This window comes from Pseudopodoces humilis, chromosome 1, assembly GCF_049639895.1.
Source record: "Pseudopodoces humilis isolate 2021_Gansu_Grassland_sample_001 chromosome 1, ASM4963989v1, whole genome shotgun sequence".
Taxonomy (NCBI): domain Eukaryota; kingdom Metazoa; phylum Chordata; class Aves; order Passeriformes; family Paridae; genus Pseudopodoces; species Pseudopodoces humilis.
In genome coordinates this window covers 30,269,476-30,296,297 of record NC_142200.1, presented here as the reverse complement: position 1 = coordinate 30,296,297, position 26,822 = coordinate 30,269,476, and positions in this window count along the sequence as shown.

Here is a 26,822-nt window from a genome sequence, read left to right as displayed (position 1 = left end):
TGATTTGGTTTGAGGTTTGTCAGGTCATTTTTAAGAGCATCAAAAAATGGTGTAAGAAGCACTACAAAGATCATTTTGTAATTAAGAGCAGTGTGCTTGTAGTGTTGATTAATTTCAGGCAATGATTTCTGAGTACACTGGGTATATAGCATAGAGTTTTAGTATAATTAGACTTTGAATGCCAAGGTTGTGATCAATAAGAATTAAATGACCATTTTCAAAAGCTATATTTATATAATTTATGCAACCACTTTTTCTTTCCTTTAAATATCTCAAAGCCTAAGGCATAAAAATTGTCAGGATTCTATGCTAGTAACATCAAAAACTCTACTTCTTTTCTTGATCCATATAATGGTTACCTAACCTTTTAATTTTCCGTGTAAAATAAAGTTTGTTGGTATTTAGTTCATTTGTATTTAGTTTAGCAGGTGCCAATTTAATTAATAATCAACCAAATGACATTCTAGATTTGCTCTGGATAGCAGTTCAATGCATTCTATTGATTTTTATATTATTGGACTAGATGTTGTCATCATTATTACTGTGTGCCATGCTTCAGGCAGGATTTGAATTAACCAGTAGCATTTCAGTATAGGGAGGTTTTGTCTTTCAGCATGGAAATCATAGTTCAGCAATAAACTAAAATAAACTATTTTCGTTATCCTTTTGGGGTATTTGTCGTTTTTTTTTTTTTTTAAAAAAAACCACTGATGAATTAAAACAATTCAAAACAAAATGTTTCCAAATGTTTTAGCTTATTTATATAAAGTAAATTTTTGGGGTTTTGTCAATTTTGTTAAGGCTCTGCTATATTTACTTCAGAAAATAATAATAATAATAATAATAATAATAATAATAATAATAATAATAATAATAATAATAATAGTGTGATGTTACCTAGCATTTTAACAGGAGGGCTGAGGTGAGACAGTTGTTCTGTGGATTAACCTTTACTTTCTCTGCAGTGAAAGCAGCACACACTATTCACTGTGAAGTCAGTTAAAGGAAGGTATCTTGCCTCAGTGAGCCATGGGAGCTCCTCTGCAAGGAAAACTGTCTTGGCATGGACATGGGTTACAATGGAGGAATCCTTAAGTATGTTCAAAACCTCTATAACTCCAAAAAATTGGACATCTTGTATTACATTTTACATACCCACGAGTCCCTTGGGAAAGAGTCTTTTCTTGCAGGAGTAACAGAATTTGAGAATAGTGTAGACTTCTCTGTTTCCTATGCCAAAAATATGTATTTCTTTCTTTTGAAAGTAGCACTTCTTATGAAGGTAGGAAGTTTTGTAGGCAGTGCTGCAATAAATAAATAAACTCTATAACTACTAGGCAAAATTGAAGGCCACAGATACTCAGATCTGCACAGGGGTCTGTTCCATATCAGTCTGACTATTCTTATGACTAATGAAGTATTCTGAGTATGGAGGTGGTGCATCAGCTACATCTGGTTTTGCAATGGGGTTCAGATTAGACTCAGCTCTTTCAAAGATTTTAGAAACAGATGGAGACTCAAGGCTAAAGCTAGAATTTTTCGCAGAGTTATGGAATGGTTGAGGTTGGAGCGACCTCTGGCAGTCTTCTTTTCCAATGCCCTGTTCAAGCTGGGTCACTTACAGCGCTCTCCTTGAAGTGATTGTCATTAGCACATTTTCGAGACATTGGTAAAAACACAAACAAACAAATTAAAAAATTACTTCCCAGACAACAAAAAGGATGAGAAATTGAGGAAGGAGAAGGACTTTCCCATACTCTCATGGGAAGTATGTTTACTCTGAGAGAGTGTTCTCTGGTCAGGTGGCCATGCAAATGTAAACTGAAAAGCAAAAATATGTGGCTTAATTAAGGGAAGACATTCTAAACACAAGTCCAAAGAGGTACTAATCTAGAAAGACCTGCTTTTCAAGATGGAGTAAAATATGTAATTAAAGTAATAACATGTAGTCCCTTTTGAGGACTTTTTCCAAACTTTGCTTAATTTGAATTTCACATACTTGACATCTTGTTTTGACAATTCATCTGATTATATCAATATGTCACATTAAGCAATAATAGCGAAACATGATGTATTTCAGCACAATGAGTCATCCTGATGGCATGTCAGATCCAACATATTCCAAATCAAAGTTCCTTAAGTCATGATGATTGAAATCTCTATTTAAAAGAGCTTTCCCTGCTCAGATTATTTGTATTTCCTATTGCTTCTGTTAAGTTAAGCTGGGTCTTTTACAGCCTGCCTCTCTTAACTCAGTTATCTTTTTCTTTGAGTCAACACATAAAAGAGCAATGTGCAAAACCTCAGGGGTAAAATGGAGGACAAAACAACCTTTCTTTTCTTGTACTTTTGGCCAGGTTTGAAAATACACATCTAGAGGCTTAAAGTAAATTTCATTCAAATAGTAATTGCATTCCTACACCTCTCTTAATAATCAAGATATTCTGCCCTTAAAAGCTGGGGCTGAGCAAAAGAATTTGGGGGCATTTAATGAGTAAATCTTCTATCGCAAACTTTGGGCAAAAAAATCTCATAATTGAGTCATGTCAAGAATTCCCTAAATAAAGTTTCATTTTCTCTTATTCCAAGAAGGCTGAGCTAAAGACAAAACATATACTTCTATTGCTGCATAGTAATAAAAAGTAATAATTTTTTTTTTTTAAGAAAAAAGATGTATTCTCTTGCCAGTTTTTTTACCTGAAGAAAAATTCCTGAATTTTTATGATACTTTTTGGCCATGATAGACTATTGGATAGATAGATAGATAGATAGATAGATAGATAGATAGATAGATAGATAGATAGATAGATAGATACTTGGGTATCAATTTAGTAGAAGGATTTCTTGATATAATTTTCTGCTTGTTTATATGAGGGGACATATGTATTGTCTTCTTCCTCCTTTATTTGCCACTATTGCTAAAAAATAAAGGAGGCACGCTATTTTTGGAAGATGATAAATTTCCTCAGATACAAGAGTTCTGTTGACGTGTCTTGAAGTTTTTGCTGAAGTAGCTTAGGAGGGCCTCTGTTTGATGTCAGTGTCTTCCCTTGCTTCTTTGAGAAGGAATTTGTGACCTAGTTGTGGAAATGTTTAGAAAAAAGTTGCTTCAAGGGTTACATACCTTATTAGCTGCTTTCCCACTGCTGAACATTACTACCTTAATCCTAATGGAAGTTATATACACACACCTTACAGACAAGTGGGTCACCCTGCTGAGTGGATTTCAGCCTCTTCAGAAAGTGATACAACAGCAAAACCATTGCATTAACCAAAATAACTTCCAATGATCATAACAGGTCCTGGCACTGGGTGGAAAGGGCAGGAATCCTGGCAACTTCTCTGTTTTCTCTGCCTCTTCAGCAGATAGTCTGTATTTTCCAAAGACATTGCTCTACTGTGAGAGGACCCTCCTGTCCACCACCAGACTTCAACTAAATATTAATTGAGAACCTAATTAAAAAATGCAACACCGAGGCTGTGAACCCTCTAATTTCAAATCCTGCTGTATATGTGCAGAAAATGGGAGAGAAAAGCAAGTATAGAGGAGGACAGTGAATGTTGAATGTGAGATTATTTTTTTGCAAAATATATTTCTGAGTGCGCATGGGAACGCACTGAAATGCAAGCTGACAAACACTGCTGAAATTCCTACTGTAGGCATTAATATTTTGTATAGATTATGTACTTAAATGATGTACAGAAACCTCACTTTCCCTTCTATAAGGGGATAAACCTGGTAGATAGCATCTTTACCCTCAAAACTGCATGCATTATTGGCTAAAATCCAAGCCGTTTCAGAATAGTAAACCATCTAAAAAACTTCAATAGATAAGAATACTTTTTTTTTTTTTTTTTGCTTCAGTAAACCAGCATATTTTTGAGTAGAATTTCTGGCAGAAATAAAACATATTTTTCATTATTGTTCATTCGATAAGTGATAATATTCCTGTCTGATTTTATTATATGAAAAAATAACCCAGAAAAAAATCCAGACAGCGCACCTTGAAGTGAGATATGTGTAAGTACCTTACACTGACAAGATGATCAAATAATATTCATTACAGATATTCACAAAATATATCTGTAAAAGCCATTAGATGTATAAATAATTATAACTCTCCTGGAAAGAATGCAGTGTTTGATTTATTGTATCTTCTGTAAATTTTCATATGTTAGGTGTTTCTGGACATGTAGTTTGTGACTGAAATTTTGGGGCAGATCTTTTCTCCTTTGGTTGTAATTGGGGTTTCAGGATACATTTTTCTTTTCTTTGTATTGCTTGAGTTCTGATTTTTGTGAGGAGCAGGAGCATGATGTCTGATTATATTTTTTAATATTATATTTTTACATGACCATATTTGCTAGCCAACAGCCATATTTCAGTTTATCTCCAGACTGCCTTGCAAATGGAAGCACTTTATAAAACAAGTGAAATCACAATACCCAATCATTCAGAAATATTGGACTACTTCAAATTTTTATAAGCTCTTAAATTTTGAGGTGATCAGGGTTCTGAGCTTGCATTGCACAGAATAATTTAAAATTATTGGAGCACTTCACATATTTTTAAAACCACTTCAGCTAGGAAATGATGGGGTTCCAGAAATATGTGGCCTATAAGGGTATAAAATTATCAGAGAGCTTAAGTGTTTCATTGTGAAAGTGATCAAGGTTCCTTGCTTGCACATTGCAAAGCAATTGAAAATTACTGGAGTGATTCAAGTGGTTAGTGTTTTTTTAGGATTTTAAGTCCTTCCTGCTCAAATACTCTTTAAAATTGTTAATGCTTCCAATATTTTCAATTTTTGAGTATGTACCCATTATCCTGCTTTTCCTTATTTTGGGTTTTTCCTTTGTTGATTTTTTTTAGGTCCATATATTTGTCTTTCAGAGGTCTCAGAGCTAACTACATCGTGAAATCCTTTTGTTTCCAACACATAGGAGCTTTGATGAACTTAACTACGCTGTTGCTTTTGGAGAAAACAATTTAAGAAATAATTTTTATTAATGTCAGTATCCAAAGCTGAAACCTGAAGTTGTGCCTATATCTTTTATTATTTATAGAGTACTTTCCATAGGTAGCTTATTTAATTTAAAACTTCATAAGGTTCAGATTTTAATTAATTAAAAATTACTTAACAAATGCATCTGATATTGCAATGTTTTTTTAAAAAACACCTTTAAATCATTGTGTTTTTTCTTTGTGTGCCCTTCTTTCTCCTCTTCTCTTTTCTGTCTTCAATACACACACTGCACAAACCACTGGTATATCATAATTCATTCTCTCACAGCTCATTCTCAGTACTATGTTTTGGTAGAACTCACAGTGGGTAGAATTTTGAGCTGGATTTATCATCCACACCAGAGAATCATAATAGTTCTATATTTTAAGAAGGGAAGAAAAAAGCACTATAAAGTGCATCATTCTGCAATGCATTGTTTCTGTACATTGAATTTATGACTGTAAGAAGGAAATCACTTGTGTTATACAGGTATTCTATTGTGTGCGTTTAAAAATTTAATTCAGTCCCTACCGTGCTATTTGTTTTACTTAACTGTTTTCATGAACTTTGCTTATTTCAGGTCTATATTTCCTTACCTTATCTCCATTATGAACTGTTCTCTTCACCCATTTTCCTCTTCTAAAAGTGTAAAGAAAAGAATCTAAGCAATGGAAGCACCATGCTTTTTTTTTTTTTTAATTTTATTTTTGTTTTAGGTCTAAGTGTAGTTGCAGAACAAATTGTTTAAACTGAAAGGGCTGCATACATTTTTATCTTCATGTTGTATTTATGAACTGTATTAGTAATAAGTAGTTTTCTGAAAAATTAAATGCTTTCTTTAGAGAGGACTTAAAAATGTTTGCTCAACAGGATGAAATTTTCTTTAACTAGAAGAGTATAATCATAGACTTAAGAAAAAGCAACTAGAAAATACTTGCAGTAAATAGATCAGGTTTTTCGATGATCAAAATGGAAATACTATATTGTTTGACATAATATTGGATTCATTTTCACGTTACTGTTTTCATTTTTAAGATACCTAGAGTAGTCATGATTCCTAGGAACTGAATTTGAATTGACTGTAAACTTTATTTATAATGCTCTTTATCATTCCTTAGTGAGAATTTTAAATTTTGAGCTGCCAAAAAGTGCTTACAATGTAAGAAAAATTTGGAATTAAAAAATTAAAATTTAAAAATTATCATATTTTATGTTTGCTGTCATGAATAGTGTCCTTCAATCATTTATGATCCACGGAAAATTATACTAAATTATTTTTGTCTTGGAAAATCACATTATTATTGGCTACAGATATATTCCTATCAATAGCCTCTGTTAAAACAATGGTTTTGCAGTTTTTGAAAATGAAATGGCTTTTACAATTACAATTGTTAGAATAAAGAAGATAGATATATTAAGGGATTTAAAAGACGGAGGTCTGGAAGCATTAGTATAGAAATTGTTTGCAGTGTTAACATTTACCACAGGCTGAATTTTCTGTGTGTTACAATAAATCATGTCTTATTGGGAGAGTGTCTGGCCCTTATTTTTCAAGGCAGTATTTTCAAGTTTTCAATGTGATCACAAGGAAAGAGATGCATGTATCTGTAGTTTGTTTTAATCAAACTGATTTTAGAAAAGGAAAAAGAGAAGCCTTCAGTAGGCACAAAAATCTCTTCCCTGACATTTCTCTCAAGGTTTTTGGTGACAGGAGGTATTTGAGTTTTGGGAGAGATTTTTTTGGAGTTACTTTGAAAAAACTGCCTAGAAAGTGACAATGATGTACCTTCCTACTGTATTACTGTTGTCTTTTCCTAGCAGATGTATACTGATATAAACTGCTATACAAAGGCCACAAACACTTAGGTTTGCTTGCACAGAGTGTGTGCTGCATAACTGCAGTGGTAATATTGTGCCATGTGTGACAAGGCCAAAAGAATGAGCATCAACCAAAGGGGTTCAAAATGACCACCAAAGTAATGTGGGAGAATTACTGAGTTGAAACTGGCTAAATTCTCATTGCAGAAGCTGTAAGACAGTTTTGTGCTAGTCCCCACCCCCTTAAAAAAAACCAAAAATTTCTATATAAGGATTTACTGCTATCTACCATCAAAGTCAGGATACTTCTCAAGGTAGACTTTTGATCTTGGTGAGGATGACCATCTTCAGGCACTATTAAGCAGCAAAATGAATAGTGCATAATCAGTGCCTAAGGCTGTTCCTTAGAACTTATCGATAAGTTTAGACATCTCATAAATTTGCTGCTGAAAACAATTTCACATATGTAGGCATCTATTTCTCTAATTTTCATATACATACCAAAGTGTTTAGACAGTGTGACCTAATTATTTGTTGCATTTTTTCCATCCTTCTCTTACGATGGTAATTTCAGAACTTCTTGGAGGGTCTGAAACAGTATTTCTAGAGGAAAAATAAAAAGGGAAATTATTTGATAAATACAGTCCACATGACCTGCTTTTTAGAAAGGGGGAAATACAGCTTTTCACCTAACTGGCACATATGCTTACCATGGATGATGTATAAATTGGTTTATAAGCAGTTTGTGTACAAATACTCACAAACTCTTCTGTTACGAGGACCATATGTATGTTGAGATTTTCCATTTGTGGAGTTTGGATTCTATTTCTTTCTTATTTCTAACCAAAAATTGGTCACAGGTTTCTTTTTGTTTTTTCCCTTCAGATACTTTTATAGGTTATTCCTTCGTATTGTAACTGAGGGACTTTGAACAAGGGGATTCAACTATTTTAGCACTTCAGCTAGAGGTTGTGGAACAATTACTCATGTTTAGAGAGGCTCCTAGAGAAAGAGAATTAAGAGACACCTCGCCACAACAAAAATATTATTTCCTTTAACTTCTGTAGCAAATTCAATTAATTTGCCAACTGAGCACTATCATGAAAAACCAAGGGAGTGAGAAATAGAAGTGTCTGTTAAAAGGGGAGCTTATGACAAAATTACAGGGTTCAGAAATGTTGATGGTTTTCCCATAATCTACTGGATTCCTGAAGCATTTATTTCATGGTTTATCAAAGATGTCTTCTGCAGCCCTCCCTATCTTGCTGGGCAGTGCTTTTTTGAACTAACACCTGTGAAAAAGTATAAACAAAAAACCAAACAGCTAAAAACACATAATTGTTTTAACATTTATTTCCTATGGTGTTTCATTTTGGGTACTGAAGTTAGACCTGGGTGCTTTTTATTTTTTTCACAAATTAATGGGTTTATTTACTTCTGAACATAAAATATGAAGGAGCTGGTACATTTCCCAAAATAAGTTCCAATATGCACCTTCCCAAAGGCTGAATATTCATGAGTTGTGATTGATCAAAAACAGCCACTCCAAATCCCTCATCATACACGAAAATTAAAAAAAACTCTTGAAATCTTGAATAAATAGCCATAACATTTTAATACTTTGAATTTTACAGAGAGTACATATTCAATATGTATTAATAACTTAAAAATTCCTTAAGGATGGGGAAGTAAATATATTAGGGTCAGAATCTGTAGGCTGAGGAATGATATTTTTGGTAAGCACTAGACCTTTAACTTCTGAAAATTATGTTGCCTTGTTACTATGATTGGCATTTGGTTCACACTCTGAATGGTAGATAAAATGTTGTAAAGATGGAACCTTTTAATTAAAAATTTACTTAGAAACACTGAAAGTTGTAGCAACACTTTCGATATTCCGAATTCATTATACATTTTAGTTCTATTCATTTAATAGTGATTTTTTTCATTCTTATGTTTTCCAACACATGGTTACATTTATAGTGTAATCAAAGCAATGTTGTAGGAAATCAAAACTTAATTTATATATTAGTAATTTTTTTAAATCACAAAGCTTCATCATTGAAACATTGTAGAAAGAGCCTTTTAGAACCATAGGAAAAAGGCAAAATGCTTCAGATTAAGAAAATGTTCCTAAACATTTATAAGCACACATATTAATCAGTATACTTTTTTTGTAACATTGATATGATTAATATATTATATTTTAATGGGATCTGGTATGTGTGAAAAGTAAAAAGAGACTTGAATTAAACTGGCCCTTTTTAATTTTTTTTGAGAAATAATTTTTTTTTCCTATTTTACTGGTGTTTGACATATAGGAAAATGCAATTCATACACAGTGCAAACTTCTACCTGTGTATGCAATTTATAAAAAAAAGAACTTAAGAATAATGTTTTAAAAAATATCTTTGTGGAAGGTTATCACTGTGAAAGGAAGGATGGACCATTTACCTTCCTACAAAGTAGTGTGTGTACCATAAATTAGTCTGATAACTAATACTAATAATTTTAGTCCTTGAGAAAGTGTTAAAGTTTGGTCTGGAAATGTAAAGGCTGTGTTGGGTTAGTTGATTCAGTGTTTTAAGCATTTAGTTAGAGAATACCTTTTATTCTTATTGTAAATGGGAGAGAAATTGACCTCTTCCTGCTAATTCTCTATATAACTAAAACTATCACAGGAATAACATTGTTGCTATGCTATATGAAATAAATCTTACTGAACTGATTGCTTTTCTTTGTATTTTTTTTGGTTTTTCTGGTTTTTTTTGTTAGATTTTGCATTTGGCATTTTGGTAGGGTGTTTTGGGGTTTTTTTCGGTTTCTCTGGTTTTGGGGTTTTTGTTCTTTTCCTTTGAAATATGTGACAACTTTTTCTTTCCTAAACCTTTGGTAAATATGATTGGGTATTTGGACTGTAATGAAGAAAACATAAAAGACAATTTTTAATGCTCTTTCAATCTATTTCTACCATGACTGCCTATAAAAAGTAGGTTTATGCAGTGATTCTCAATTACTCCCTTACTTACCATACATCCAAATCAACACAGTGCTGGATTAACTCTTGTGAACTTCATTTGAAGGAGTAGGCCAGAGAAGCATCAAATGTTCAAAAAAAAGCAAACCCAAATTATTCAAGCAATACACTCACAATTTTTTCACATGCCACAATAGTGCTGTCTCAGGGCTAAAAGGAGTACAGCTGGGATTGTGACTGTGTGAAGGCTTGGGTAACCCTTCTGGGCAGAAAAAGGCACAAATGAGTTAAAAAGTCAGGCTGCATCATGTCCCCTGGTAATTATGTACACTATTGTGTATCTAATTCTGTCAGGGGCATCTGGCTGCACCTCCACATAGCTGAGTTGTGGAGCACTGACTGTACTGGTAATACTCTGCAGTACTGGGGCTTTTGAGCTTGTTATATTTATACATAAGGTGCTGGTACCAACCACAATCCTGTGGGACCCTACCTGGGACATAACAAAGTTGCCATTCCGTGGCTCTTATTTAAAAGGCTGAGCCAAGTGGCCTTTCCTTGATTATTCACTCTATGACATTGCTGATACTGCTTCTGCTAAGAGTAAAAATTTCTATTTTTACAGTGGTCTTTTGCCCAGAACAGCCTGCAAATCCTGAGACAGTGGAAGAAATAGAGAACTTGTCAGTTGGGCTTTAAACTCTTTGGCTGATGGGCAGCTGCTGTGGTTGGCTCTTCTCACAAGAATACCAAACTGAACTCCTGCCTTGCATCCAGTGTTTGCCCTTCTAAGTATTAAGGTTTTGCCTGAACATCTGCTCAAAGAAATGGGAGCTGGTCATATACATGAAGCCAAAATTGTTGTAAGACCATTTTCTGACTCTGAAATCCAGTTATTTTCCTACTCTGGTGATACAAACTTAAAATGATTCCATGTTTTATTATTTAATTTAAATCAAACAGTTTATTCTCAGAATTGATGGTTTGTTTTTCTTTTTTTAGATGAGTCATTAGGCTCAGTTCTTAATTTTGTATTCCTCTTTGCAAAGTATAAGTCACAGCAAATAGCATGTCCAGTGAAGATCAGGCCACTGGCTTGCCTTTTAAAAAATTTTGAAAGCATTTATTTTAAGTGTTTATCTAAAATGTCGACCTCTTTGCAGTCTGGGAATCACTTACAGCTGCTAAATTGCTTCTCACCTACTTTTGCTCTGTGTTCTGCCTGGGTCCTCCCCATTCCTGCATCTCTAGGGCCATCTGCAGGGCATCTCTCCTGTTAACCCACAGGTAACTGTACCTTCATCTTTTCTATGAGTCCTTGCTTTCAGGAGCCCTTTTCATCTCACTGTAGGCAATGACTACTTAGATGGGGCCTCTTTGAAATCAGATCTACTTTAATGATATACTTATAGATGAAAACCTGCATTAACTACTATCCCATTCCAAAAATATCTAGCCTCATGCTCCACAAAATTTTTGAATGAAGTTGTCCTTTATGCAGGACTACACTGATAAGGAGTGATTGAAGGTAAAGTGATTCTAGGTGGGATGGGTGCTTTTATCTACCTGGCCAGTTGTGTAAACAGCAGTGGTGTATGTTTCTAAGAGCATAAAACATGTAATTTGGTATTTTTTTTCATATCTTGTTTGTTTAGCTTAGTATGGACATGGTTCATCCAGTGCAGGTTATGTGGCCACTGGATGAGAACAGCCACCTGAGTGGTGGACCCACGTTTTTTTTTGGGTTTTGTTGTAGTTTTGTTTAGTTTGATTTTGTTGTTGTATTTCTAATTTTTTTTCCTGTAATCACTTCAGTAATTAAGAACAGTTAGATGTTATGTCTGTGTGGCTTTTGATGGTTTTCTAGTTCATATGAATGGACAGCAGGGGTTTGCATCCCTGTTCCAGGAGAAATACTAATCACCTCATAAATTGGCTGGCTGGGAGGAAACCCTTTGGTGCTCACACCAAAGGGAACAGGGTGAAGGATGTTCTCCTGGCATTGAATGCAGGTGAGTGGGAAGGTCCTGTGCAACACGGCCAAATTCTTTCCTGGAAGCCCATGGCTTAGAGGACTTTGCTTCAGAGGAAATTTGACCCAGACTGGTACCTGAAGTCTGCTTTTCAGTCACCTCACAGGAAATTTCAGCAGCCTGAGTCTGGAGGTGTCAGGTCCTGCCTGCTACCACCATGAGGAAGGGCAGGTGACCTGTCAGCTCCCCAGTTGCTTAGGTTCCTGTCCTGAGAAATGACAGGGTCAGTGGTCAGGCTGGCAACTGCCTGTTTCAAAAGGGCAGCTTTCAAGCTTAACCTTGAAAAGGAGTCTTCTGGGATTTGCATCTGCTCTTTAAAGCCCATGGAATCCAAATTTCAGCTTCCTAAAGATGATTCCCCCCTGCCCAGAAGCCAGTACCTCCAGTAAGAAGTACTTCAGGGCTTCACCAGTCAGAAACTTCACTTATTTATTTGTAACTTTTGTATTTACTGCCGAGTGCCCTCTTAGTTTTATTTGAAAAGGAAATTGACTTCTCTCTCTCTTTGTCATTGCCTTGTTAACAAGGAGGAGGAAAAGCTGCCTAATCTCGACATTATGAGAGTTGTTAGAATTGATCCCAAGTGAACTCTGGAGAGCAGAAAGTCAGATCACCTCTTTGTTTTGTTCCAGGGGGTTACCGAAAGGGAATGACAGCCTTCAAGGGACCTATTTTCCACTAGCTGAAAGACTGCATTAAGCAAGCATGTTTAGTGAAGGGTAAAGAGAGTACCAGTGGGAACGAATGCGTGCACCACCATAGCAGGCACGGGGCTCCGAGCAGAGGAGGCAGATGTCTGCTGTGCAGAGCTCTCTAAAGAGGGCACGTGGGCCTTTCTGCGCAATTCAGCATTGCAGACTAAGTCCTCTGCAGCATCCTCTGGGGTTCTTGGCAGAGAATGGCTACAGGCAGCCTCTTCCACCCTCTCCTTACCTACCAGGGAGAGCTTGCTCCACACAGGAGGTATTGAGAAATACAGAGATTTCTGTAGTAGTGATTAGGTGTCCCCATTCAAGCTTGTGTAGAAACTATCCAAAAAAATCTTTCCATACTGTTTTTTTTGTGAGTTCTTCACATTATTTTATTCCTGTTCGTTTAAACATGGCCAATAAAAATATTCCTTCTAGTATTAGTGTATTTGCCAGTACCACAGAGAAATATTTTTTAAGTTATCTTTTCCCTTTCTGAGATTTATCCCGTGTATATAAACAAAGTACTTTGAGTAAGGTAGTTCTCTTCCAGGAGGGAGGATGCCAAATTTCCATGCCAATGAGAATTCAGCATGCAGGGTTGGAGAAGTGGGTAGTACAATGTTAGATGCAAAACAGCAATATCAGACTTTTCACTGATACAAACAGAACTGCAATAAAGCTAATTTGGGTCAGTGCTATAGACCAAAAAATAATTGAAACTCCTGTGTTTGTTCCAGAGCAATATGTAATATATTTGTTACAGTATTGTAGCTTCAACATGCAGGCAGAAAAATTTCTTACAAGACTAGGAAAGCTGATCTCATCTACTTGAGCTCACAGAAAATTAACAAAAGGCAGTTGTTTCCTATGAGGCTTAGTATCCTGATGAGATGTGCCACCAGTGAACCTTGTGCCCTACCTTGTTTACCAGCATCCTTGCCAGGTGGACCCAGAAGGAAGGAGCCTGCCTGCAAAAAGGCATACTACAACTCCCTGGAGTCACTACAGCCTGAATGAATTTTACTTCTTAAGCCAGAAAAGGAAAAACTACCTTTTTTTCCCTCAGTGCCTAAATTCTAAGGGCAAACAGAAACTCATGCTGTTGGTATTTTTTCTTTACCAGACAATATGTTACTCAGACTTACAATGTGCTTGGCTCTTTGAGGCTACTTCCAGCCTCATAGGGAGAGAATTTCTGAGAGAGGATCGTAAGGCATGCACTCTTTTCCCCTTGTTCTCAGGACTATACTGAGCAGGCCCTTGGCATGGTGTTCTCTGAATCTAAAGGAATAGTGTGTGGAAATACAATGAAAAAGGTGCTGGAAGTTGAACCAGTTATTTCTTCAGTGAGGCATTTAGGGACTGTTTCAGAACTTGCTGGTGAATCAAATTTCTGATTGATTCTGTGGGTTGCATCTTCAAGTGAAAACAGAGAGTATTGAGAGTTATTCCGTAAGATTTTCAAATGACTGCTGAGAGATCCAAGTCTGACCCACTTTCCACTGATTTAGCTTTCTTTTTTACTCTGTCTTTACTTATGAGGGAGACTAGTCTGCTTAAAAGGAAGATGTAGGAAGAAGTTTCCATCTGGCAGAATGAGTGCCTAACAAATCTTTTATATAAGGTTATTCTCAGTGATCTCTAAACTTTAGTCCTCTTTTTTTTTTCCTTTCTTTTTTCTTTCTTTTCCGTCTTGTAAGAAGAAAGAGGGGTAGTTTATCCTGCTCAAGGAAATGTCATTGGAAAGCCATGGGAAGCAGCAGGAAAGAGCTGATAAGATAGTGATTATTTAAAAAAAAAATAAGCTTAAAGTTCTTTTAAATTCTAAGCATCTGTCACTGTTAAAAGGGACATTGTTTAAAAGTGTTGTTCATAAACATCAACAACTGTTTAACACTTAAGCTGTAACCACCTTTTCTGCCAAATGGTTAAAAATAATTATGTAGTAGCTTAAATAGTTAAAACTTCTTTTTTCAAAGCAACCAGTAGGCCTTTTTTTCAGGTAAAGCCTGTATCTACAACAAAGAGAATACTACGAAGGGGAACTTATTCTAAGACAGGATTTTTATCATGTTGGGACATTTCTTACCAGCATTATTTAAAAGCTTTTTAAAAAAATCCTCTCTCACACCTTTGTTCTTTCTGTGCCAGGAAATGTTGCTACATATTTAATACCATATTTTAAATGTTTCATATGTTTATGACATGAAATACATGTACAATATAATCAAGGCTTTTCAGATTCTGCTGTACCTATTTCACTGCAAACAGCAGCCTGAGACTTTGTGTGAGGAAATTCTTCTGACCACAAATGCTATAAACTGAGAAATATATTTTATAACTATTTTTTTATAGTTTTCTTCTCTTTCCCTTACACGACAAAGTCAAAATATGGGGCTGCTGGGAAGAATTCTTTTACTCTCTCTCTTAAAGTTCTTCTGTTTATTCTGAAGGTTTTGTAACTAACTCTTATTAAGTCTGCTTTAATTTGGGGAACATATAGAAAAGGTACAGAGTGAAGTTTGCTCATCATCCTAACCTATCGTTGCCTCTTTCTCAAATAAACCACCAAACAACACCCTGTTGGCAACTTCACACCACTAACAGGAGACCTAAACAAGAACTCAGGTGAAACTGAAAGGCTCCTCATTTCTCTCAAACAGGATTCATTTTCTAATTTTATTTTCATGCACCTGACATGTACATGCAGAATTCCTAGTAATCTAGTTCCTGCAGGTAATACAGATTAGAATTTTTTTTTTCATTTCATGGCTTTTGGGCATGGGTAAGAGCAAAACAATAATTTTTTTGTTTTGGTAACAATTAATGCTAATTAAATGTTTTTGTGGTGGTGGGAATAAAAGGAAAGTTATCTGATGGAACACTTGATCTACTTTATGACTTCTAAATTAAAATATTGCAGGTAATTTTCTTTCATGGAGAGTGATCTGTCTGAATGTATTTTTTGTTTGTTTATTTGGGATTTTTTTGTAGTTGGTTGATTGGTTTGGGGTTTTTCTTGGGGGGGTGGGGTTTCACAGTGAGAGCTTTTAGTAAAAAAATAACACTTTTTTTCTTTTGTTCTGACATTTTTTTAGATAATTCCTGGGAAACTGTAGAGTGCAAATTACTGATCACCAGGTTTACATGGATCTCCTTGCCCATGCTGTCAATGGTTCAAATTTTCCTCTCATTAAATAAGTGAATCATAGAACTTAAAACACTCAGGCCTGATGTAAGACAAAGTGACTTTGAGCACAAAACTGAAACATTTACTGGGATTTGTAGAAGTGAACCAGTAAAAAAAAAATAATTTATAACTGGGTTTTTGGATCTGGTTTTTTTTTCATTAGATGATGCTGTAATTACTAATACTTCAACTTGTGGTTTTTCACCTTAGCTGCAAGAACAGATTTTTTTAAGTCTTCATACATGAATGTAGCATACTTTGCAATACTGAACACTAACTCTTCTTGAGTGTCAGTGTACTGTGTGCTATAATATAAAGACTGTAATGTTTCAGTTTCCATCCTGTTCTCTTTCCGCTGTTGCTTGTTTACTTTGGTTTCATCATATAAATATTTGTGTGCATACTGGTTTATTGTGTTGCTCTAAACACATGTGAATCTAATTACCAATGTGTTTAATTTGAATGTAGTGTTACATGGTTTTTACTCATGCTCCAAGTCACTTTTAATGGTTACAAGTAAAATATTTCTGGAACACATACTTCTCAGACTATAAGGATGTACTGTTCCCAGAAATAGTTGAGATTATTTAATTTATTAGCAAATGAATGTTGTGCAAATACTTTTGGATGGGATCCCAATGTTAATTAACAGAAAGTAAAGTCAAGAGGTTAAAAATTAAACTTGAATTCTATTAGGTTTTGTGGATTTTTTAATACATTTTAGCAAGTCATACATCTTTCCTCTCCTGAAAAGCACACCCCAAGTATGTATATAGCATCCTTTGAGTTGCATGGAAATTATATTTTGTGTATATTGATTTCTTAGTACTAGTCTGGCAGTAATAACACTTTGGTTTATTTTCTAAAAACTTATAAAGGCTGGAAAAGTACCAGTGAAGGATTTATAGAAATGCAATGACTTCTGCCCTTTGTTGCAGCAGAGATACTGACAGTAAAATTCTCCCTTGGAACTTTTTCAATCTATTTTGCATTTGTTGAAAGACTGTTTGCTGTGATGAAAAATAGTTTGGGTCATCTAAACTAGAATTTTTTTTTATATCTTTTCTGTATTTCTATAAGATATAAAATATTTTATTGCTTACAGTACTGAGAATTCTTGAACAGATAATTTTATCCAGGTCGTATGATGGCCTACTACAGCCAGCATTGATTTTTTGTGTTGAAAACAGATAGGACCTGTAAAAAATAAAACAACAAAAAAGCATTTTGATATGTGAATAGATATTCAGGTGCAGAATGCATTCTGATAATTTAATGTTGTGTGTTTATTTGCAGTTTGAACTGAAACATACATTGAACAACCAGCTATATATTTGTAATTACTAATTATTTTGTTTCCACATGAAAGTCTGGATGAGACATAGTAAGTTACTTCCACTAATTTTTTTTTCTTTACTAAACCATTTAATGTCCTCATCAATTAAAGGATATTTACTAAAACAATTCTAAGGTGTGAGCCAGTGAATCAAAGAAAAAAAAAAGATTAACATCTGAAATAATTACATCTAGTAGCAAATGTAAAACTGATTCTGTTTTGTGATGTTTCAGTTTCTTACATGTGATTCCATTGGCATGTCACTTCCATCACAGTGCTCTTATGTAGTGTGATTCAACATTGTTATCATTCAGTGTTTCATTGTTTGTTGTGTGGAATTTATTTAGCTGTTCATGCTGCTGTCTGGTTTTCTGTGTTCCCTTTCAAGTGATTCCTTCCCTTTTCTCACATGAGGCGGATTTGCAAGTCATTCTTTACCTGTGTAGGCTACAACATGGCTGAAATGCTTGATGTTGACATCCTGCTTTTTTCCTGTGTCAGCTTCCTCTTGTTTCTGCTGCAGCAATAGTGGGAGCCAGAGTTACATTTGAATGTGTAAGCAGGTAAATACGTATTCCACAAACAGACTGTGTTATACATTCTTCTAAGCTACTCATTCCATACACTGTTTCCATGTTAATTTTTACAGTTTGTGATTTTATATGCTTGCCATTTTGCAAACTATTACAATCACTGACTTTTGTTGAATTCTCAGAAGAGTTGCTCTTGCCAGTTTCCCATCTGTGATGGTGGCTGGTAGCAAGTACTTCACAAGTAAAAGAGAAATGGTGATTATGGAGGCAGTATTTTTCTAGTTCTAGTACTTAAACCCTTAGGGACCTCCTGGGTCAGCCTCTGAATCCTAGCCAGTACTTATACTTTTGGACAGTCCCCTTTCCTATAAATTAGTATTTTTTTAGCCCATTTATTACATCTACCTTTAAAAAATTCTGAGGCAATGGTTTCTGCCTTTTAAAGACACATTGCATTAAAAAAAACAACAAACTGTTCACTTTAAATCTATTTTATCCTATTTTTCATCAGCCGTTTTCTCATTCTTTTAGTGTGAGAGTTAATTGCTCCCTATATACTTTCTTCAAACAGGCCTTCCTCGTATTTTGGCTCAGATCTGTTTTCCCAAATTAGGTTTACTTATATAAAGGCTATTTCTTCATTTTGAGAGTTATTTTCCATCTTTTTTATTTTTTTCTTTCTCCTTTACAAGATTAAATTATAAATATTATGCAATCAATAAGAAATAAAGGAATTCAATGGCAGTTTCTATAAAGAAGTTGTAAAAATGCTTTTGTAGTTTTCTGTTACAGAAAATTTATCTCTGATTGTAACGTCACGTCCAGCTTAAACTGCCCACTCTATCTTTATTTAGTGAATTACCTCTGGCCATTGACATATTCTCTCAACATACACTTCTTGTCAGGTCAGACATCAAAGTCCCTCCAAGATACCTGCGCATATAGAACACCTCTGAAGGTGTTTCTTTGTAGGTGATCTTCTTCCAATTTTGTTTACCTACACTTTTCAGGGTAGGCTGTAGTCTAAACCAAAAGAAAAAAAGAGAAAAAAAAGCAACAGGTCTGATTCTCTTTCCATTCAGCACACATGGATCTTGAGCTGGGGATAACTAGTGCTGTACTTCAGCTGTTCTGTGAAACAAGTATTGGTGACAGCTTTGTAAATATTGATGGTCAACATTGGTTTTCAGATTTGTTGTTATGGATATTCAACGTTTTCTTTGTGCATTTGATAAAGAACTTGGTATCTAAAAGAAGAGAGCTGTTTTTAAACATCTAAGATTTATTGAAAACTGTGATTTACAGCATCTAAACTTGTGGTCTGAAACATGGGTTTGGAAAGGTTTCTGTAAATAAAAGACAAGTTGATGACAGCACAATCTTTTTTCCCCCCACTCCCTTAATTGTCATAGATATTGATTTTAGATGCATTCACTCTGATGTATTTTGCATTATTATTGACATGAAAATGTTACCTGTGATACATTTATTTTTCCATATCAGAAACAGTAATTTAAATGAACAGTGATTCCCCAACATTATTAAAAAAAACTACAGTGTCTTTTTAAAAAAAATATACTTTGAATACACAACTTTTAAATGGTAGAACAGGATAAAGTATTTTTACACAGCTGTTCAGAAGCAAGAGTGGCTGTAATTGTTCACACCAAGGCATTTGGTCTTGCAATATCATTGCTTACCACTGTCATAGAAAACATTAGATATGATTAGCTGCAGGTATCCATGCCAGATGATATCCTGGTGAAGTCCTTTATATATTTCATCTTATAATTGTATTTGCAAGTTAATGTTTGAAGTGTCAGTCTTTGTAAAATTAGCTCATCTTGTTATGATTTAGAGCTTTGATGTGAGTGAAAGGCTTCAATTGCAATGCACAGTCACATCTGAGAGTAAACTGCATAGACAAAGAGCCTTACAAGACTAGTAAATCAAATACTCTGAACTGTCTATGTGGATTATGAGGTACTATTTGCATAACTTTGAAGTATTTATACTGATGAAATTACAATAATTAAAATCATTGCTGTGTCAATTGCTAGATGCCACAAGGCATAGCAATTACTAGCATGCAAATCAGACTTTGTGTAAGCATTTTAAAGAATAATTACCTTATTTGATTCAGATGTGCCTGAAAGGCATTAAGAATCATTTGAGCTATTTTGCCTTCAACAATTTTAAGTCTCAGATAATATTGTTTTTATTATTGTTGTTGATGATAATACCTCTGTGTGGGCATATGTCTATATGTTTCTGGTTTAGGTTTAAACTGGAGCTTGGTGGTACAACTTGCTGAAACAGTTAGGAAGGATTTATTTTATATTAGCTTGTTCTCTGTCTCCAAATAATTTTATTTTGCGTAAGAACAAATACAACCATGCAAACTCTTCGGATTTTGTTGGTTTTTTGTTACAGCTTGTTAAATCCTGTGTTATGGGGGAAATGTATAAATTATTTCTTAAAGAAAAATAAATCTGTTATCTTTTTCTTTAGATTTTCATTAGACGACTTGGGTTTCCACAACATGATTTTGAAATACATATTCTGAAGGAATATAGGCTGTAAAGAGGTGCTCATTCACGTAATTGAAAATACATAATGTATTGCAGAAACATAATACCCATGAGGAAATTAAGTCAGCCTACCCAAATTTCAGAGCCACTTCTTCATTCTGATTCTGGGTGGTGAAGATGTACTCTGCAGTGACAGTAGTGGACATTTGACAGACACAAGTGGCAAAGAGTGAAATAGGGTCTCCCTCTGAGGCCAGGGCCATACCACAGTGCAAAGTCACTCGAGAAGCACTGCTAAGTCATTCAGGCATTGGGGTTAATCAGTGCCATGAGTTTTCCTAGAAAGGGTCCTGCTTGGCAGTGCATATCCCAAAGTACATTATATGCCCTGATATACAGCATTTTCGGATATGAAAATCAGGAATTACGGTGTCCTTCCCTCCTGCCTTCCAAGTAACTTAATTTCCCATGCACAGTGCAGTACTTGCTGCTGTAAAAATCCCAGTTGTTTAGGTAATACTAGCTAAGACCTTGTCATGTGTGCAGATGCATATGAGAGTTGTTTTATCCATTTATCAAATGAGACTTGTTTTATCATTTTATCCTGAATTTTGCAAGGATTGTGGGGAACACTCATGTCAAGGGATTAAATCCTCTGTATGAAGAACTACTTACACAAAGAGAGCATTATATCTATTAACATAAATCACCTATAAAAACATTAGCATTTTATCCCTGATAACAAAGGCACAAATAATTAGGGAAGGAAGAAAAAGTAAATCAGTATGAGATGAGCTTCAACACATGATGCCATTACAGTGGAGCTCTGAGAGACATTAAAACATGTGCCATTAAGATAAATCTGAGTGCCATAAAGAATCCACCTTGGCCACTCCACCTCTGTCTTTGTGTGGGAGTGTTGTTTATTTCACCCCTTCCTTCTCTTGCAAAGCTTCAATTGTGCTACTCATCACTTTGTTGTGAGTAAAATATGCACTGTCCTCTCACATGAGAAGAGGTTTGTGATCCCTATGAATCTCCAGAATCATGTGAACTTTTTGGAGACACCAACTTCAGTTATAGTGACAGCAGAAGATAAGCCTCTGCATTCTGATGTCCTCCTCACCTCTGTAAATTATAGCACCTTCTGAATAGGAAGCAAACCCCTTATAATTAATACTTATTAACTGAAATAACTTTATGCTTATTGACCACTTGTTGTGCCACAAATTTGTTGTTATTACGAACATCTATTTTTAACTAAATAACAGCATTGTTCTGATCTAGTTTTGAGGCACAAAACCTGGGTTTCAGCCTTGTATGCTGTTCAAATATCACCCACAGTTCAGTGAGCCCATCTCAAGCTTGAAGACTATGAAAAACTGACCCTTGTGAAGTTGCTGGTCCTAATGCTGAGAGCTACTCCCTGCTAAAACATGTTTCATTTAATATTTCCTCACTTTTATTCTCCCCTTTATTTTTTTTATTTTTTTTTGTCGTTTAACTCTGAAATTGAATATAGGTTTTTTGAGGATTTTTTTACTGCTTCAAATTTAAACTGCCTTTGTCTGGTTCTGGAGGCATCTTAATTGTGGTGTTTTTTCAAATATTCATGCTGTTGTTTAACCAGATATATGTATATATATATGTTACTCCATCCATTTTTTACAGAGGCAGTTCTTTCACCTTCCAGCTCCAGTTCCCTCCCATATGAGTCTAGGGCCATCATCATTCATCATGTTCACATAATGGGTTGGAAGAAGAGCTATCTATACTTGCTCTTCTTAAATGAACTGCTACTGTTATTACAGAGGTGTGATTGCTGCTGATATAATGTATTGTAACCATCCAATGTGAAATGCATTTTGTGATGGCTAATAAGTACATTAACAGCCTTTATGTTTGCATTATTAGGATTTAGTTAGAAACCTACTATTTTCAGAAGAGACAATCACCTAAGCCAAATCATTTCCAGTCTGACCCTTATGTGCAAGGGCAGGAGTATAACTCATCCTAGTTTTTCCTCTATCAGGATCATAAATGGTCATGCTTTAGCTGTCATTAACATAGCTTGAACTGCCTACTGAAAGAGGCCAGTATTGGCAGCACTTGCCACACTGCAACTTAATAGCTTTCCTTATGATTTTTTAAAATTCTGGTTCTAATAATATTGTTCATCTGAGCCACCATGGCATCCATGAAGACCATTGTAGTCTGCATCCCTGCATCCCTTTCCAGTTTATATCTTTATTGATTTTGTTGGAGATTCAAGCAATTTTTTTTTAAATCTGCATCATTTTTGCGGGGTTTTTGGAACTCTTCTTTATTCTTATTCCTTTGTTTATGTTCTGTTTCACCCTCTTTGGGAAATTCCAGTGGATGTACTGAATCTTCACAGACATCTGCATTTTCATTTAGCTTGTTTATCAGGATTGGCATTCTTCAGGATTCTTTTTGATGCCTAAAAAGAAGTTGTTGTGTATTGAGATGCTTTGGAAATCTTAGTCCTTATTCATTATTTAGGGTTTTCTTTCAAAGAATTCAATTTTTTCTTGTGTTTTTCCAAAGGAAAAAAATACTAAAGTGAACAGTAATTCTTTACTTATTGCTGATGAACATTATCTCTCAGTGTTTTATCCAGAGAAAAGAAATTAAAACTATGAAAATCAGTAGAGATATAGTCCTTATACAGCCGATATACTTACTATTCACTTTTTAGTGAACTTGGTATGCAGTGTTTGGTCCCACCTATAAAGAGGACACAAGACCAGATGATCTAGTACAGTCATGAAGCCCTAAAATACAAAATACTGCATATGAGTGTTCATTGATCCAAGTGTCCCACAAAGGCCTGTATAGGGTCTTGTGTTGCATTGGTGAGCTCTATATGTCATGCACAGAGGCAGATCTCGAAGCTCGAGGGCACGAACCCTTGTGTCTTACTGGTTTGTTTTTAGGATGTGCTGTGGTGGAGGAAAGAGGAGAGAGAGAATGGGAATAGTCATTTACTGACAGTATGTTTTGAGGAGTGACTCCCTCAGAATAAAAAATATGTGAAAGTCCTTTGGATCTCAAATTTCATCATATGACTGTTTACTTTGATGGAATATATCTCAAGTAGAGCAAATGATGACATTTAGTCAACCCCACACCTAAAATTAATTGCAAGTGCTCTATAATGTTCGTAAATCTGTCAGGTGTGACTACATTAAATCTTTCACTTTTTGCTTTCCAAACAATAAAAAAGATCAAACCAATTTTGAGGATGGGTTGATCCAACTGCAGACAGACAAACCATCTGGCATGTTTTGAAATGCAATTATCTTGGAGTTTGTTTTTGAAACTGACAAAATATGTGGTTACTGTTTTGCTCTGATTTGAGGGAACTTTTGAATGTCTTCTTTATTCTTAAATTTGAGTATCAGGAACTTGGTTGTCAAAAGAATGTGAAAAATACAGGCCAAAGGGGATTGCTTAACATAGAACAATCTCAAAAATCCTATGTTGTGCTACAGTAGCAGTTCCCATGTTGCTTCTGTCATTGCCGGAGTCTTTTTTTTTTGTGTTGGTGTTTTTTTAATTTTGGGAGCGCACTACCTTTTTTTTGTCTTTCTTTCTGTTACATTCACTGTGTATTCCCTTTGAAATCTTAATACTGCCAGTTCAGCTTTGCTGAATTTGGGGGAAAGAGAAGAAGCTTTTAATTAGTAGCTCAGGTTTCACTAGAGTTGAAGAAAGACACATCATGTCAACATAAATTATCTTCATGAAGAAAATTAGGAAGGTTATTCCTTGGAGATTGTAGAAGAAATCTAGGTAGGTGTTGGAGGAGAAAGGATTTCAATACTTTTCTGGTTTTCTACCCACCTATCTTTTCAGATTGTGCAGTTACTATACAAACTTAAGCTGTGTTAAATAAACAAATATATTGTGGGAAAATATGTTCAAGCACTGGGACCTAACCAGAGTCAGGGGGGCCCTGCTGTTTCCCTCAGATTAGAAGAAAGAAATTATATGTTGTCATCCTTTTAATTTAATCTAGCTAAAGAGAGGTAGAAGTTGTATCTATGTCAGAATTATCTGTATCTGTCTATGCCAGAATTATTTCACTTCTCAAAAATACTTTTTACATGAAAGAGCTTCCCATTGTCATAAGTAGCTACTGACTTACTGTGGCAGTTTCTTTTTTTGAGGTTTTTTAACTTTTTATTTTTTATTTTTAAAACTTCTTTAAATAAAGAAAATATACACAGGAAACTTCTGCAAGCTCAGAGTGTAAAGAGTAAAAGTCCCACTACTTCTCCTTACATTTAAATGGAAAAATGGCTCAAATCCAGCTGTTTCACCGCTGGATTGGTGAAGGTTTCTGTAATTCATACAGTTGATTGTTGTATTTGGCCCCTCTGCAAATACACTGAGTTTCATAAGTGGCTAAAACTGGCTCTACTCCCTTATGTAGCACACACAGTAGCTGGAGGGATAGTTCTCGGAAAACTGTGAGTGTTGGCGCTAACCCCTTTTTAAAATATGTGTAACAGAAGGATTTACACCTTTTAATTAGAAATTTTCTTCCTTTAAGCTAAAAAATCTACATTCTTTCTGGGTGTCCTGGGTTTTAAAATGGGATATCCAGGAACTGCATGAAAAGCTACATACAGTAGAAAAGGAGGTGAAGAATACCATTTGAGATAAATAGAAGACTTTATGCTGTGACTAGAAATATTTCTATAAAACTATGTATCAGATGAAAATGTTGAAAGCTGGCAGGTATAGTATAGTGGGAAGCTGTACTTATTCATTTACTAGACCTACAGCATAGAGTATTAGCCTGAGGTGACCACTTACCCTAGAAACTTAAGAACCAGATCTGAATTAACAATGTAGCTACAGCTCATAAAATTAAGCAAATATTTCCTCAAACAGAAACATTTCCAGCTCATGTGTGGGATGGATGTTGTCCACCCTGTGGATAGGAAAAAATTAATATTTGGGTCACCATAGCCTTCATGTAATTCTCCTTAAGGTAGTCCAGAGATAAAATATTCAAGAACAATTTTAGAAAAATCTCACCACAAATAGAACTTATTTTTTGCATAATTTTTTGGAAAAGCAGCTATTTCCACCAATGTATATATTTCCTTCCTTTTTTTTTTTTTTCTTCTTTTTTTTTTTTTTCCACATGATATTGTAAATTCTATATGTATTTACTCTGGTCTCCTAACAGCCATATTGCACAGAAGAGTGTCTCTGAAGTGTATACTTTTTATGAATATGTCCATGGGGTTTTTTGTGGATATCATTCCTTCATTATAATGTAACATTTACATAACTTTACTTATGCATCACCTCAGATATATAGTTCAAATTAGTGTTTATTGTATTAAACACTGGACTTGCACACAATCACATAACCCTCAGAGAAAGAACATAGGAAAATAATACGAAATCTCAAATATCTTCCACTGTGTGACTAAAATAATACTGTTTTGCCAGAACTTGGTTGGAAGTTTTGTTAAATGTCTCTGAATAGTAGAGTGCATGAAGGAATCCAGTTTCCATAATATGCACCTAAGAAATGTGGGGAAGGACACTGTGAAGGACCCTCACTGACTGCTCAGCCCATCGTGCAGTGCCTCCTGTGCTCCCTTGGCACACGAAGACATGACTGAGACCACCCTGGTTAGAGCACAGAGATTAGACCTGATGTGATCTCCCCTCTACAGAGAACTGGCCTAAGGGAAAGTTATTGGTGTGGTATCACCTCTAAAAAAGAACAGAAAATGCATTAAAGGAGTAAGTCTTGGCTATGAATAGGTTATTCTGTACAATGAGATCTCCAGAAGGACAAAGTTTTGATTTGAGAGGATTGAAAGAGAAATTAATAAATGAAACAATGTAGAACATTACTGTTAACATGTTAAAGTGCTCTGTGAAGATGAAAACACTGAGCATGATTACAAGACAAGTATCCTGAAACAGAGTTCTGCTGCTGAAACCTTCCTGCAAGAAGAAAGAGGAGTTGGAAGCCTTGAGGACAGATTGATTAAATTTTACATGAGGATTGAAAGTGGAATGGAAAAAGCAAAGAATTTAAGAATGAAGAGTCAGTTTGAAAGATGCAATGGATCTATTATTTGTGTTTTTCAAGAGCCTGGTTTAAGTAAATATTTTGGTTCATGCCTGCAAAAAATTCCCAATGTGCTGAGGAAATGTGTGTGTTTCTGAATGTTGGCTGGCCATGCCTAAGGAAAGGAACAGAATATCATGGAGAACTGCATGGCGTTAACACTAAAAGTAGTAGAAGCAGGATAAAATTTATTAACTACCAAATAGAAAATCATGGCCATGAGGATGAAAGCAAAATAATTAACAAAATTATTAAGAAATGAGTGTCTGAGACAGGGATTGGCTGTGGATATTGAACACCAGAAGATAGAAACCTTCTGAATTTTGAAAAAGGCATATAAAATGTGTCATGTGCTGCATTTTTCATAACAACCCATCTAATTTTTACAAAATAATAAAAAAGAAGGAAGAAACCCAGTCTGAGTAATGGAGAAGTCTTCAGAGAAATCATCATATGCATGTGTGCTGCTGACATGGTGGCCTAAGGCTTTAGTGTGCTCTGAATGGCATATTTGTGTTAACCAACAGGGAGAGGGATTAAAGTGCACTGTGAAACCTCCTCCTCCAATTCATTGATGTC